This window comes from Zea mays, chromosome 7, assembly GCF_902167145.1.
Source record: "Zea mays cultivar B73 chromosome 7, Zm-B73-REFERENCE-NAM-5.0, whole genome shotgun sequence".
In the NCBI taxonomy this organism is placed as follows: domain Eukaryota; kingdom Viridiplantae; phylum Streptophyta; class Magnoliopsida; order Poales; family Poaceae; genus Zea; species Zea mays.
This window is the reverse complement of record NC_050102.1, coordinates 154297714-154312107: the sequence shown is the minus strand read 5'-3', so window position 1 is coordinate 154312107 and position 14394 is coordinate 154297714. Positions and strand designations below refer to the sequence as shown.

Here is a 14394-nt window from a genome sequence, read left to right as displayed (position 1 = left end):
CAGACAATTCAGAGGATAACATTTCATTTCTTTTAGTTTCTAAAGCAAGAGACTTTTGTACACTAACAAATTTGTCATGTTCTTCATATAAAATGTCCTATTGCTTCTCTAGCAATCTATCTTTTTCATTTAGAGCATCAATTAACTCATTAATTTTATCTATTTTTGCTCTATCTAAACCCTTAAATAAATCGGTATAATCTACTTCATCATCACTAGAATCTTCATCGCTTGAAGTAGTATACTTAGGGGTTTCTCGAACGCTTACCTTTTTCTCCTTTGCCATGAGGCAAGTGTGGCGTTCGTTGGGGAAGAGAGAGGACTTGTTGAAGGCTGAGGCAGCAAGTCCTTCATTGTCGGAGTCGGAAGAAGAGCAGTCCGAATCCCATTCTTTGCCAAGGTGCACCTCGCCCTTTGCCTTCTTGTAGGCCTTCTTCTTCTCCCTCTTCCCATGCTTTTCTTGTTCCTGGTCATTGTTATTATCGGGGCATTATGCTATAAAATGACCAGTCTTACCGCATTTAAAACAGGAGCGCTTTCCCTTTGCTTTGCTCTTGTTGGGATACTCCTTGCGTCCTTTTAGCGCAGTCTTGAAATGCTTGATGATTAGAGCCATCTCATCTCCGTTTAGCCCGACCGCCTCAACTTGTGCCACCTTGCTTGGTAGCGCCTTCCTGTTGCTTGTTGCTTTGAGAGCAACGGGTTGAGGCTCGTAGACGGGTAATGGACCATTAAGCACGTCGTCTACATATCGGGCTTCTTTCACCATCATGCGCCCGCTCACAAACTTTCCGAGTATCTCCTCGGGCGTCATCTTTGTGTACCTAGGATTTTCACGGATGAGGTTCACAAGATGAGGGTCATTAACAGTAAAAGACCTGAGCATAAGTCGGATGACATCGTGGTCCGTCCATCTTGTGCTTTCATAGCTCCTAATATTGTTGACCAGGGTCTTGAGCCTGATGTATGTTTGTGTTGGCTCCTCTCCCCCGATCATCGCGAATCTTCCCAGCTCACCCTCCACCAACTCCATTTTGGTGATCATGGTGGCGTCGTTTCCTTCATGTGATATTTTGAGGGTGTCCCAGATTTGCTTGGCGTTGTCCAAGCCACTTACTTTGTTGTACTCATCCCTGCACAAAGATGCTAGCAAAACAGTGGTAGCTTGTGCATTTTTATGAATTTGCTCGTTAATGAATATAGGGTTATCCGTACTATCAAATTGCATTCCATTTTCAACTATCTCCCAGATACTAGGATGGAGAGAAAATAAGTGACTACGCATTTTGTGACTCCAAAAAGAGTAGTCCTCTCCATCAAAGTGTGGAGGTTTACCAAGAGGAATTGAAAGCAAATGAGCATTGGAATTGAAAGGAATACGATAATAATCAAATGAAAAATTTGAATTAACCGGTTTCTTTTTCTCGTTGTTGTCGTCTCTTGGTGAAGAAGAAGATTCGTCGCTGTCGTAGTAGACGATCTTCTTGATGCGCCTCTTCTTCTTCCCGTCCTTCTTCTTGTGACTCGGGCCAGAGTCAGTGGGCTTGTCGTTCCTTGGCTCATTGAAGATGGACTCCTTCTCCTTATCGTTGACCACCATCCCCTTTCCCTTAGGATCCATCTCTTCGGGCGATTAGTCCCTTAAGTGAAGAGAACGGCTTTGATACCAATTGAGAGCACCTAGAGGGGGGGGGTGAATAGGTGATCCTGTAAAAATCCAATACTAAATAGCCACAAGCTTGGTTATAAAGATGTTAGTGCAATAGAACCAAGTGGCTATAGAGCGAGCTCTTGCGAAACACAATAATCACAGAGAAAGACAACACAAGAGACACAATGGTTTATCCCGTGGTTCGGCCAAGTATAACACTTGCCTACCTCCACGTTGTGGCGTCCCAATGGACGAGGGTTGCACTCAACCCCTTTCAAGTGATCCGATGATCAACTTGAATACCACGATATTCTTCCTTATAGTTTTCTTCCCGTTTGCGAGGAATCTCCACAAGTTGGAGCCTCTCGCCCTTACAAGATTGATCACAAAGAAAGCACAGAGTAAGGTTGGGAAGAGCAAAGCACACTAGAATTAAATCCACACCGCAAACACGCACACAAGTGAGAAGATGAGCACACACAACACGCGCGGGGAGTTTGAAACTCGAAAAGTGCTCCAATCTCAAGAACGATGAAAGATTGCGTGAAAGTGAGGACTAGAAGTCTTGGAATGCTTAGAGTGTGCTTGGGTGATTCCTCCATGTGCCTAGGGGTCCCTTTTATAGCCCCAAGGCAGCTAGGAGCCGTTGGAGGCCAACAAGGAAGGCCAAAGTTGCCTTCTGTCGGGTGGTGCACCGAATAGTCCAGTGCACCACTGGACAATCAATGTAGCATGTCTGGTGCAGATCTCCTTCCTTATTTGGTGCAGATGACCGTTGCAACGCCGTGGCAGTTGGCGCACCGGACATTGTCTGGTGCACACCGGACAGTCCGGTGCCCCCTGCCGACCGTTGGCCCGGGCCACGCGTCGCCCGCGGATTGCGCGGCCGACCATTGCGCTGGCGGCCGTTGGCTCACCGGACAGTCCAGTGCACCACCGGACAGTTCGATGAATTATAGCCGTACGCCGCCAAATTTTCCCGAGAGCGGCCTGTTCACCGGAGTCCAGCCTGGCGCACCGGACACTGTCCGGTGCACCACCAGACACTGTTTGCTGAAGTCTACACATCTTTCTTGAAGTTCTTTCAGTGATTTCCGCAAATTTGAATTTTTCTCAGCTTCAGCTTCACGTTTGGCTTCAAAAATTTTCTTTTCCATGGAGAGTTCACTATTCAATCTAGCAATTTCGGCCTGGGCCTCCGCCAGTGAACCTTCCATGATTTGAAGTACGAAGTCTTTTTTCTCCAGGGTAGCCTCATGGTCTTTAATCTTCTTCTCCAGGTCCTCAATTATAACTTCGTTGTTTTTGTCCTCGAGGTTTGTTGCATCCTCAGGACTTTGCTCAGTAGTAAGCTCTGATAAAATAAGCTTCATCAGAAAACAATCTTCATATCAAAACAATGAAAAGTTAAGAATTTTACATTAAAGTTAGCATAAAATAGACTACCGGCGATATGCTGCCACCGGTACCTGCTGAGGTCTGCCTCAACCTTCGGGAGGCCAACACTCTTTGATATAGTGCCAACAACCTTCACCCCAGTGTGGTCCCGAAGGCATCCTAAGCTTTCTTCATTGACTCCCCCGAAGAGTAACGCACCTGGTCTGTACCCGCAAGATATAGCATACTCTTTCAGTTCTTCTTTTTTAGCCTTCGACAATTCTTGCCCAAGTATATCTTGAAAATTGAAGTCCTCTTCTTCCGAAATATCCTCGGCTTTCTCCTTTCCTTTTCCAGCCACTGTGCCCGCGATCTCTTCAGCGGCTGCAGCAGCTTCTTCCGCGGCCGCATCCAGAAGCATGGTATCAATTTCAGAGAGTGTGGCATCTAGATTTACATCTTCAGCGGTTTCAGCTTCGGCACTTTCGGCTTCGGTGGGTGCAGCTTCGGCAGCAGCGGTGCTCTCAATAGCTGGAGTCTTTGACGCCGATGCCAGTGGCGGCGTCTGCTCGATAACTTCAACTACATTAATAATTCTTCATTTTTTCGGCTCATCTGGCTTCTTTGCTGCCGAAGGCTCCTTTTCCTTCTGAAAAAGCTTCGTCAGATGTGGCCCTAGTGGACTTAGCTTGACAGGCAAAGATTCAGTCATTACCTTTAAAATTTCTTCCACGTCGGTAGAAGGAGGTGTTGAAGGAGCTTCATCCCCAATATCAATCGTTTTTCGCTTCAGAGCCGCAGTTTTCTTTTTCTTCGAAGCAGCTACCTTCGACTCAGGGCTTAATTTTATTTTCTTCAAAGTTTTTTCATCCTTTTTCACCAATTTAGCAGCTTCTTTATCCAGGGCGCTAGCAACTCTTTTTCTTTTTTGTCCTTCGACACCTCTGTCCAAACACTCGTAGTCAGGATACTCAAAGTTTAGGGCATCCATCACTCGGTTCAATCTTCGCTTCGGTCGAGTGCCGAAGGCTGCAGTCATTAATTGATCTTCTTTTTTGGAATAGTTGCCAAGGATCTCGTTGCACATAAATTCAATCATGTCTAACCATTCTTGGCAAGGTTCTTTGAAGTGTTTCTTGAATTTATAGTAATAGGGCAACCGAACAAGTTCCTTATCTTTCTTTTTCTCTTTGAGCTTCGGCATGTCCCATTCTTTCAAAATCGGGAATACTCTAAAAGCTAATAATTCTTGCACCAGATCCCTAGTACCAATGTGCTCCGCAATAACTCGAAATTCGCCTAGTGCAATCTGGCATGGACTCTCCGGTGCCATGTTGCATTGGGGCCTAGTCTCTTCGAAGATTAATTCTAATGGGCTTTGAACCAGCTTCTCCTTTTTCTCATCAAATTTGACATAAAACCATTCAGTCTTCCAGCCAGCTGGCCATTTGGTACGATAGCTGATAACTGGAGTCTTCACATCTTTGTGATAAGCAAAATTATAGCATCCGAAGTTTTTTGCAGCCCATCTTCTCTAGCTTTTGTCTGATAATGAAGCTCATGTGCCCGGCATAAGCCTTCGGCAAGCGGTTCTGCCCCTTGGCTTCGGAGAGCTCAGATGTAGATGCTAAGCCTAACGATGGCGTTAGGAGTTAGCTGATGAAGATAAATCCCAAAATTCCCCAAAACATCCGCAATCATCTCATTCAAAGGAAATCTTAATCCTGCTTTAAAGAAGCTTTTAAAGACTACTACCTCATCCTTTTCTGCCTTCGGAGTAATTTCCTCTCCGCCAAAGCGAATTAGTTCCTTTTTGGCTTCGCTGAAATAGCCTAACTTCATCAACTTAGTCATATCATCTTCGGTAACAGTGGACCTTCCAAACTCCAGGTGGCTGGGTTTAGATGGCATGACACTATAATCATCTTCAGATTCACCTTCTTCAGCACCAATCTGCTCAGCTTCAGCGGCAGGTGCACCTTCGTTAGAAACATCCTCTGGCGCTACCAGCCCCGACCGCTTCATCACTTCGGAAATTGGAGCGGTTTCAGCAGCTTCGGCTTCTTCTCCATCACGTGTAACCCTGGCAGTGGAGCGTACCCTTGCCATTTGATGGATTCCTCACAATTTTTTATGAAGTTGTTGACTTTTTTAATTTTTCCGAAGCTCTTCCTCTTGTGACAAAGCAAAACCAACAGCGGTGCTTTGGTTGAATGCGATGAACAAGCTTCGGCTATGGTCAAATTTTTGGCAGCAAAACAGTGCAATAGCAATGAATGCTGTGGTAACTTCACACCTACCCGTCTATTTATATAGTGCCACAGGTGGGAAGGTGAATCGTCAAGTCTTCCGCACCGGACGAACAGTCACCCGCACCCACTGAATGGTGGGCCACAGAACCCAAGAAGGTGAATCGCCAGGACGCGTCTACCCACCGCATGGTGGGGCCAACTCGCGCTTGGAATATTTTAATCGTTTCTCGGCAACGAGCTCAGGGAAGGTGTTTTTCGGACCTTCAGCATTCCGAAGCCTACGAGACTTTTTCATGGATCAAGCTCGTTACGAAAAACGATCTAGCACCGCGAAGGGGCTACTGTTGGGGGTATGCTTCGTTGCCGAAGATCCTGTAAGAAGAAACACCTTCGGTAGATCCTCTCAAAAGTAGTGCCGAAGCTATCATCCATAAAGCTTCGGCATAGTGGCATGTCTCAAGACGAAGGAGTGAACCGACGTAAAGATGAAATGACCAATCGACCCGTGATAGCTTGTATTATGATTGTAAGCATTTGTAAAGGGCATGAATGCAATTTCTCACAGGCTGCGTCCTGTGCCTATAAATAGATGAACAGTACCCCTGTACTGTTCATGCTGACTTGCATTCACTCGCACGTCACACTCGAATTCTCACCTTCTGTCAAGCCGAAGGTATAAATGTAATTCAATATTATCCATGTTTATTCATGATTATATAATAAAAATGTCTAAATGATATCATATGATTATTCATGTTTTTTATGTGTCATATGATCATGTTTTCCATTGTTTATTGAGATGATGAAGGTACGTCCTTCATGACCTTCATCCGAAGATCATTATATCTTAAGGGAAATAATGCTTCGAAGGACGAAGGTCTTTAACCATTAACTTTTGTGTTGTCTTGTTCTTAATTCATAGCATTTGAGAACAAGTCCCAACACCAGCATGAAAGATATTTATTCTTATTTTTATTTTATTTTATGTAGTATTTTCTCATTTCTTTCCTTCTCTTATTTTCAAACTCAAATTTTTATTTGGGGTTCAATCCACATCTCAAACTATTATCCTATTTTTATTAATATATTTATGACCATTGCTTAATGCAAAAACAAAAATTCCAACATGATGCATTAAATATTCTTTTATTAGATATCTTGTCCTTTTGATTAGGGTTAATCCCATGTTATAATGATGAGATGGCAAACCAATCAAGAAGATCAACTTATTCTTATGTTTTACAATTTTGGGCATTACACTCGGTCCCCTCCTCTATCGCACCGCTCTCGCCGACCCTGACTAGTGTCGGCCGTCGGGCCATGGAGGAGGAGTACACGGCCCTGCTAGCCAACCACACCTGGGACCTGGTGCCACGCCTGCCCGACACTAATGTGGTCACTGGCAAGTGGCTCTTTCGCCACAAGCTGACTTCGGATGGCTCCCTTGACCGCTACAAGGCCCGCTGGGTTCTTTAGGGCTTCACCGAGCGACCCGGCGTGGACTACGATGAGACCTTCAGTCCTGTCGTCAAGTTCACCACCGTCCGCACCATCCTCTCCCTTGCCCTCTCCCGGAACTGGGCGATCCACCAGCTCGACGTCAAGAACGCCTTCCTTCATGGCACTGTGACGGAGACTGTCTACTGCAGCCAGCACACCGGCTTCATCGATGCCGCCAACCCGGACCTAGTCTGCCGGCTGAACCGCTCACTCTATGCCCTCAAGCAGACACCGCGGGCCTGGTACAACCACTTTGCCACCTATTTGGACTCCATCGGCTTCGTCGAGGCCAAGTCGGGCACTTCCCTGTTCATCTCCCAGCGGGGCGAGGACATCGTCTACCTACTCCTCTACGTCGACGACATTGTGCTCACGGCCTCCAACGCTGATATCCTGCAGCGCACAATCGTCGCCCTCCAGCGGGAGTTCGCGATGAAAGATCTGGGGCCTCTCCACCACTTCCTCGGCATCACTGCTGAACGCCGGCCCCAGGGTCTCTTCTTGCACCAACGTCAGTACGCCATCGACATTTTGGAGTGGGCTGGCATGTCTGACTGCAAGCCCTGCTCCACGCCTGTCGACACTCAGGCGAAGCTCACTGAGGATGACGGGCCCCCGGTCGCCGGCGCGACGTCTTACAGGAGCCTGACAGGCGCGCTCCAGTACTCGCCGGCGTGACGTCTTATAGGAGCCTGACAAGCGCGCTCCAGTACCTCACCTTCTCCCGGCCAGACATCACCTACGTCATTCAGCAGGTGTGCCTTCATATGCATACACCATGGGAGCCCCACCTCACCGCTCTCAAGCAGATTCTGCTCTACCTAAAGAGGCTCCCTCGACTATGGCCTCCTCCTCCGACCATCCTCGACGTTGGAACTTGTGGTCTACACCGATGCTGACTAGGCTGGCTGCCCCGACACACGACGCTCCACCTACGACTATGCCATACTTCTGGGCGCCAACCTCATCTCTTGGGTTGTCAAACGTCAGCCCGTCGTCTCCTGCTCTAGCGCCGAGGCCGAACACCGCGCTGTGGCTAACGGCGTGGCTGAGACATCCTGGATGCGCCAGCTCCTCCACGAGCTCTACAGCCCCCTCCAGCGCGTCACCCTTGTCTACTGCGACAACGTCAGCGCTGTCTACCTCTCCACCAACCCCGTGCAACATCAGCGCATGAAGCATGTGGAGATCGACCTGCACTTCGTCCGGGAGTGTGTCGCAGCGGGCGACGTTCGGGTCCTCAGCGTCCCCACAACGCTGCAGTTCACCGACATCTTCACCAAGGGCCTATCATCCAGTGTCTTACTCGACTTTCGGTCCAGTCTCGACGTCTGTACATGATAGAGTTGTGACTACAGGGGTGTTAGAACTGTATTAGGGTTTAGTCTCATCCCTCTATAATGGGCCTAGGCCCAAATACTCTTATTATAAATACATCTCCCAACCCAGCTAGGGTTAGGGTTTTTCCCAATATATAATAGTTTAGAACTGTGGTTTACTTAAATGGACCATTTTTAAGCTAGAACTCATGTACATCAGAAATTGCCACAAAATTTTGTGCTTGTTACTTCTGGGTTTCATTTGTATATGTAATGTAGGAACATGATTCTTGTAGATTGTAAACAATTGCTTTTTTAGCAGGTTGTGATTCTTTCATAACTGAAACAAAAAAAAAATAATTTTCGGTGTGCTACGATTCTTCCGGAGTCCATTTAGTTTTTACTTGCTGTCTAGAAATTTGAACACTCTGCGCTCGTTCTGGGCATGCTATTTTTTTAGATAATGGGAATTCAAAGTTCCTGGCCTTTGTCTCAAAGAGACTATAGCCGAATTATTACAGACTCAGATAGAAACAACACTATCTGAAAACTCAAAGAAAGGCAAAACATAGTGTGGCGAAACGAGATTAAAGACAAAGTCTAAATGCAGATCCCCATCCATGATGTCTAAAAATCTGCATTACCAACTCCTCCAATCTACGTCATGCCTTGATTATTAGTTCTTGATCATCCTGTCTAAGTTGTAGTTGAGCTCAGAACTGGAGCCAATGCGTAGCCCGAAAAACCACCTGCAAAGAAGATTTTATTGGAGCATTATCAAACACTGCATCATTCCTGCTCATCCAGATTGCCCAACATATAACCGAAGCTGCTAGAATAAAGTGACTTCTCTTTCTATTGTCCAGACCAGTTAACCAAGAACCAAAGATATGTCTAATATTGTTTGGTGGACGGACACCACATCTGATTCGAACTAAACGCCAAATAAATTTAGCAAGTTGGCAGTGGAAAAAAGATGATCAATTGTCTCATTCTGTGTACAAAAAGAACATTTTGCATTTCCCTTCCAATTACGCTTGAGTAAATTATCTTTGGTAAGTACAACACCACTATGTAAATACCACATGAAGATTTTAATCTTCAAAGGCATCTTAGCCTTCCAAATGTCTTTGTGCCATGCCACATTGACATTAGTTATTAGCCCCTTGTACATCGAATGAACACTAAAGGATCCATCCGCTGACAAGTCCCAACGAAACATGTCACTCGTTGTGTTTAATCGAACATGAACAAGGTGAGCCACTAAATCCAACCATTGTTCACGTAGCTGCCCCACTAGACCTCGATGAAAAGAAATATTCAGCGGAATGGTTTGGAAGATATTAGCAACCACCACATTTTTTCGTCGAACAAAAGCATATAGTTGCGGGTATATTTCTTTTAGGATGCATATCCTCAACCATTTGTCCTCCCAAAACCTAATATGCGTGCCATTGTTAAGTTGAATGGATCCAAAGTTTAGGAAGTTGTCTCTAACTTTCAGAAGCCCCTTCCAGAAATGCGAATCAGAGGGTCTAAGTTGAGCTTGTGATAATGTATGTTGTTGCAAGTATTTCCTCCGCAACATGGTTTGCCATAAACCCTCCTCATTTAGGAGTTTAAACAACCATTTGCTTAAGATGCATTTGTTTTGTGCATCAATGTTTTTCACCCCTAAACCCCCACCTCCCTTGGTTGACAGATGATACTCCACTTGGTGAGTCTATACTTTTTCTTATTATCCTCCCCTTGCCAAAAAACCACGATCTGTAATAGTCTATTTTTTCCAAAACACCTCTTGGAATCTCAAAAAAAGACATCATAAACATCGCAAGGCTTGTAAGGGTAGAGTTAATAAGAACTAGCCCTCCACCCACAGACATGTATTTCCCTTTCTAGCTGGATAATTTCTTTTCGAATTTGTTCTCGATTATCTTCCAATCTGACATACTTAGTTTTCTATAGTGCATTGGTAAACCTAAATATCTAAACGGGTAGTCCCCTTTTCTGCAACCAAATAGCTGTGCATATTGCTGTTCGTGAGTTTTTTGCTTCTCCAAAGCAATAAACCTCACTTTTGTGGAAATTGATTTTGAGCCCTGATAACTGTCAAAAGCACATAAAAGCATTTTCATATTCACTGCTTTCTCAAAATCGTGAACCATAAACAGAATGGTGTCATCCGCATATTGGAGAATCGACAAGCCACCATCCACCAAATGTGGCACCAAGCCAGATAATTGACCCACTTGTTTTGCTCTATTGGTTAATATAGCCAACATGTCAACTACAATATTAAACAAGAGAGGAGATAAGGGATCACCTTGTCGCAGCCCCTTTTTCGTTTGAAAAACTGTCCCACCTCATCATTTGTTTTGATTTCCATGACCACCCCTAATGAAAGCATTAATCCAAGAGCACCATTTATCTGAGAAACCTTTCATCCGCAACGTTTGATGAACAAAACTCCACCTCACTTTATCATAAGCCTTCTCAAAGTCTATCTTGAGAATTACCCCATTTTGCTTCTTTCGATGCAGTTCATGAATAGTCTCATGTAAGACTGCCACTCCCTCCATAATGTTCCTACCCGGAATAAAAGCGGTCTGTGTAGGTCCAATTATCTTTTGTGCAATTGTGGAAATTCTATTTGTTGCCACTTTTGTGAATATTTTGAAACTTACATTCAACAAGCAAATGGGTCTATATTGTTGGATCGCAACAGACTCTTTACTTTTCGGGAGAAGAATTATAGTTCCAAAAGTAAGGCTATGTAAAGGCAGCATATTATCATGAAAGTCCCTAAACAAAGCCATTAAATCATATTTTAACGTATCCCAAAAGGCCTGATAGAATTATGCTGGGAATCCATCAGGCCAGGGGCCTTATTATTTTCCATCTCAAAAATAGCTGCTCTAACCTCCTGTCGGGGACCATAATTAGGGGTACCCTCAAGACGCCTAATTCTCAGCTGGTAACCCCCATCAGCATAAAGCTGCAAAGGCCTGATGGGTACGATTAAGTCAGGGATCAGTCCACACGAGTGACTCGATCACGCTTCACCCGAGCCTAGCCTCGGCCAAGGGCAGCCGACCTCGAGAGACTTCCGTCTCGCCCGAGGCCCCCCTTTTTACGGCGGACACATCACCGGCTCGCCCGAGGCCTTGGCTTCGCTCAGAAGCGACCCTGACTAAATCGCCACACCGACTGACCGAGTTGCAGGAGCATTTAACGCAAAGAGTGAGTCAGACAGACAGTCAGGCCTTGCCAAAGGCGCCACGACGAACTCCGCTCCGCCCGACCCCAGGGCTCGGACTCGGGCTAAGACCCGGAAGACGGCGAACTCCGCTCCGCCCGACCCCAGGGCTCGGACTCGGGCTAAGACCCGGAAGACGGCGAACTTCGCTCCGCCCGACCCCAGGGCTCGGACTCGGGCTAAGACCCGGAAGACGGCGAACTCCGCTCCGCCCGACCCCAGGGCTCGGACTCGGGCTAAGACCCGGAAGACGGCGAACTCCGCTCCGCCCGACCCCAGGGCTCGGACTCGAGCTAAGACCCGGAAGACGACGAAACTCCGCCTCGCCCGACCCCAGGGCTCGGACTCCGCCCTGGCCTCGGCCAAACGACCTCCGCTTCGCCCGACCCCATGGCTCGGACTCGGCCTCGGCAACAGAAGACAGACTCAACCTCGGCTTCGGAGGAGCCCCCACGTCACCCCGCCTAGGGCACAGACCCGCCACGTCAATAGGAAGCGTCATCATCGTCCTACCCCGAATCGACTCGGGTCACGGAGAACAAGACCGACGTCCCATCCGGCCCGCTCCGCCGGATGGGCAATGATGGCGCTCCACAAGCTCTGTGACGACGGCGGCCCCCAGCTCTCTTACGGAAGCAGGGCGACGTCAGCAAGGACTCGACCGCTCCAACAGCTGTCCCTCCGCCAGGCTCCGCCGCACCTCCGACAGCCACGACATCACGCCAGCAAGGTGCCAAGACCTCTCCGGCTGCCACATTGGCATGTACCTAGGGCGCTAGCTCTCTCTCCGCTAGACACGTAGCACTCTGCTACACCCCCCATTGTACACCTGGATCCTCTCCTTACGACTATAAAAGGGAGGACCAGGGCCTTCTTAGAGAGGGTTGGCCGCGCGGGACCGAGGACGGGACAGGCGCTCTCTTGGGGCCGCTCGCTTCCCTCACCCGCGTGGACGCTTGTAACCCCCCTACTGCAAGCGCACCCGACCTGGGCGCGGGACGAACACGAAGGCCGCGGGACTTCCACCTCTCTCACGCTCGACTCCGGCCACCTCGCCTCTCCCCCCTTCGCGCTCGCCCACGCGCTCGACCCATCTGGGCTGGGGCACGCAGCACACTCACTCGTCGGCTTTGGGACCCCCCTGTCTCGAAACGCCGACAGTTGGCGCGCCAGGTAGGGGCCTGCTGTGTGCTGACGAACAGCTCCCCGTCAAGCTCCAGATGGGCAATCTCCAACAACCTCTCCGGCTCGGGGCGGTGCTTCGTTTCGGGACTCTTGAGTTCATGTCCTTCGACAGCAGCTACGACATGATACTTCTTCCACCGCCGCGCGACAACGACAATGGCGGCCGACAACCCGCTCGCCGGCGGTGGAATCGACGACACCTTCCCCGCGTGGTGGAAGAACAACATTCGAGCTCGCTCCGTTCTCTCCCCCGCCAACGGAGGAGGTGGCGGGGCCATCAAGGCCAAGCGGGAGGCCGCGCTTCGTTGGCCGTCGAGCGAATCGACGCCCCCGACGCCCCGACGGAAGGCACGCCGGACGTCGACCTCGCGTTCAAGACGAAGGCAAGCGCCGTCCCCCCGCGACACGCTGACCCCGAGCAAGAAGACGACGCCGGCGCGCTCGCGGAAAGCCTGCAGGACGTCGCCCTCGTACCTGAGATGACGGTGCAACCAGTCCCCGATGCGACTACGTCGCTCCTCGTCGACCAAAAGGTACTGACTAACTCCCATCTTACGTCATTTCGACTCGGCCTCAACCCGCCAAACGACCTCGCTTTGGCGGGCGCTCTCATTGAGGCGAGTGCAACCCCACTGGGGTTTCGTATACGGTCGCCTTGGGACCGGCTGACGGACGTCTCGACCTACGGGCCCTCTGGGTCCAAGGAAGATGACGACCCCAGCGTCGGTTGGGATTTCTCCGGACTTGGCAACCCCAGTGCCATGCGGGACTTCATGACCGCATGTGACTACTGCCTATCCGACTGTTCCGACGGAAGCCGCAGCCTTGGCGACGAGAGCTGCGGCCCAAGCCGCGAATGTTTCCACATCGAGCTAGGGGATCCCTCCGAAGGCAACCGTCTCGGCATGCCGGAGGACGGTGATCTTCCTAGGCCGGTGCCTCGCGCCGACATCCCACGGGAGCTAGCTGTGGTCCCCGCTCCGGCGGGGGGTTACGACCCACAACTCGAGCAAGTCCGCGAGGCGCAGGCCAGGCTCAACGAGGGAACAGGAGCGCTTGAGCCGATCCGTCGGGACGTCGGGCAGGTATGGGCGGACCAACCCCTGGCCGGAGAAATACGTCACCTGCCCCAAGGTCTCCAGCACCGCGTCGCCAACGATGTCAGGGTCAGGCCGCCGCCCGCATCCAGCGGGGTTGGTCAGAACCTGGCAGCCGCAGCGATGCTCCTCCGCGCGATGCCGGAGCCATCAACCACCGAGGGTCGGCGAATCCAGGGAGAGCTCAAGAATCTCCTGGAAGGCGCTGCGGCCCGATGGGCCGAGAGCACTGCCTCCCGAAGGCAAGGATATCCCTCGGAACCTCATGCCGCGACTTCCCGATTCATGCGGGAAGCCTCGGTCTACACCGGGCGCACGCGCAACACCGCGCCTGCGGCCCCGGGCCACCTCGGCAACGAGCACCATCGACGCGACCGTCGAGCCCACCTCGACGAAAGGGTGCGCCGAGGCTACCACCCCAGGCGTGGGGGGCGCTACGACAGCGGGGAGGATCGGAGTCCCTCGCCCGAACCACCCGGTCCGCAGGCCTTCAGTCGGGCCATCCGACGGGCGCCATTCCCGACCCAGTTCCGACCCCCGACTACTATCACGAAGTACTCGGGGGAAACGAGACCGGAACTGTGGCTCGCGGACTACCGCCTTGCCTGCCAACTGGGTGGGACGGACGACGACAACCTCATCATCCGTAACCTCCCCCTGTTCCTCTCCGACACTGCTCGCGCCTGGTTGGAGCACCTGCCTCCGGGGCAGATCTCCAACTGGGACGACTTGGTCCAAGCCTTCGCTGGGAATTTCC

The 14394-nt window shown here is 49.9% G+C and overlaps 1 long non-coding RNA gene across 1 annotated transcript in view; it reads right to left on the bottom strand.

Annotated features, from left to right (window-relative positions):
- Positions 1-8548: 8548 nt before the first annotated feature.
- LOC109940917 (uncharacterized) overlaps positions 8549-14394 on the bottom strand; it is a 28370-nt gene continuing 22524 nt past the window's right edge. The window contains exon 3 of the long non-coding RNA XR_002263656.1: positions 8549-8848. This is a non-coding gene — a long non-coding RNA (uncharacterized lncRNA). The remainder of the gene's footprint in view (positions 8849-14394) is intronic.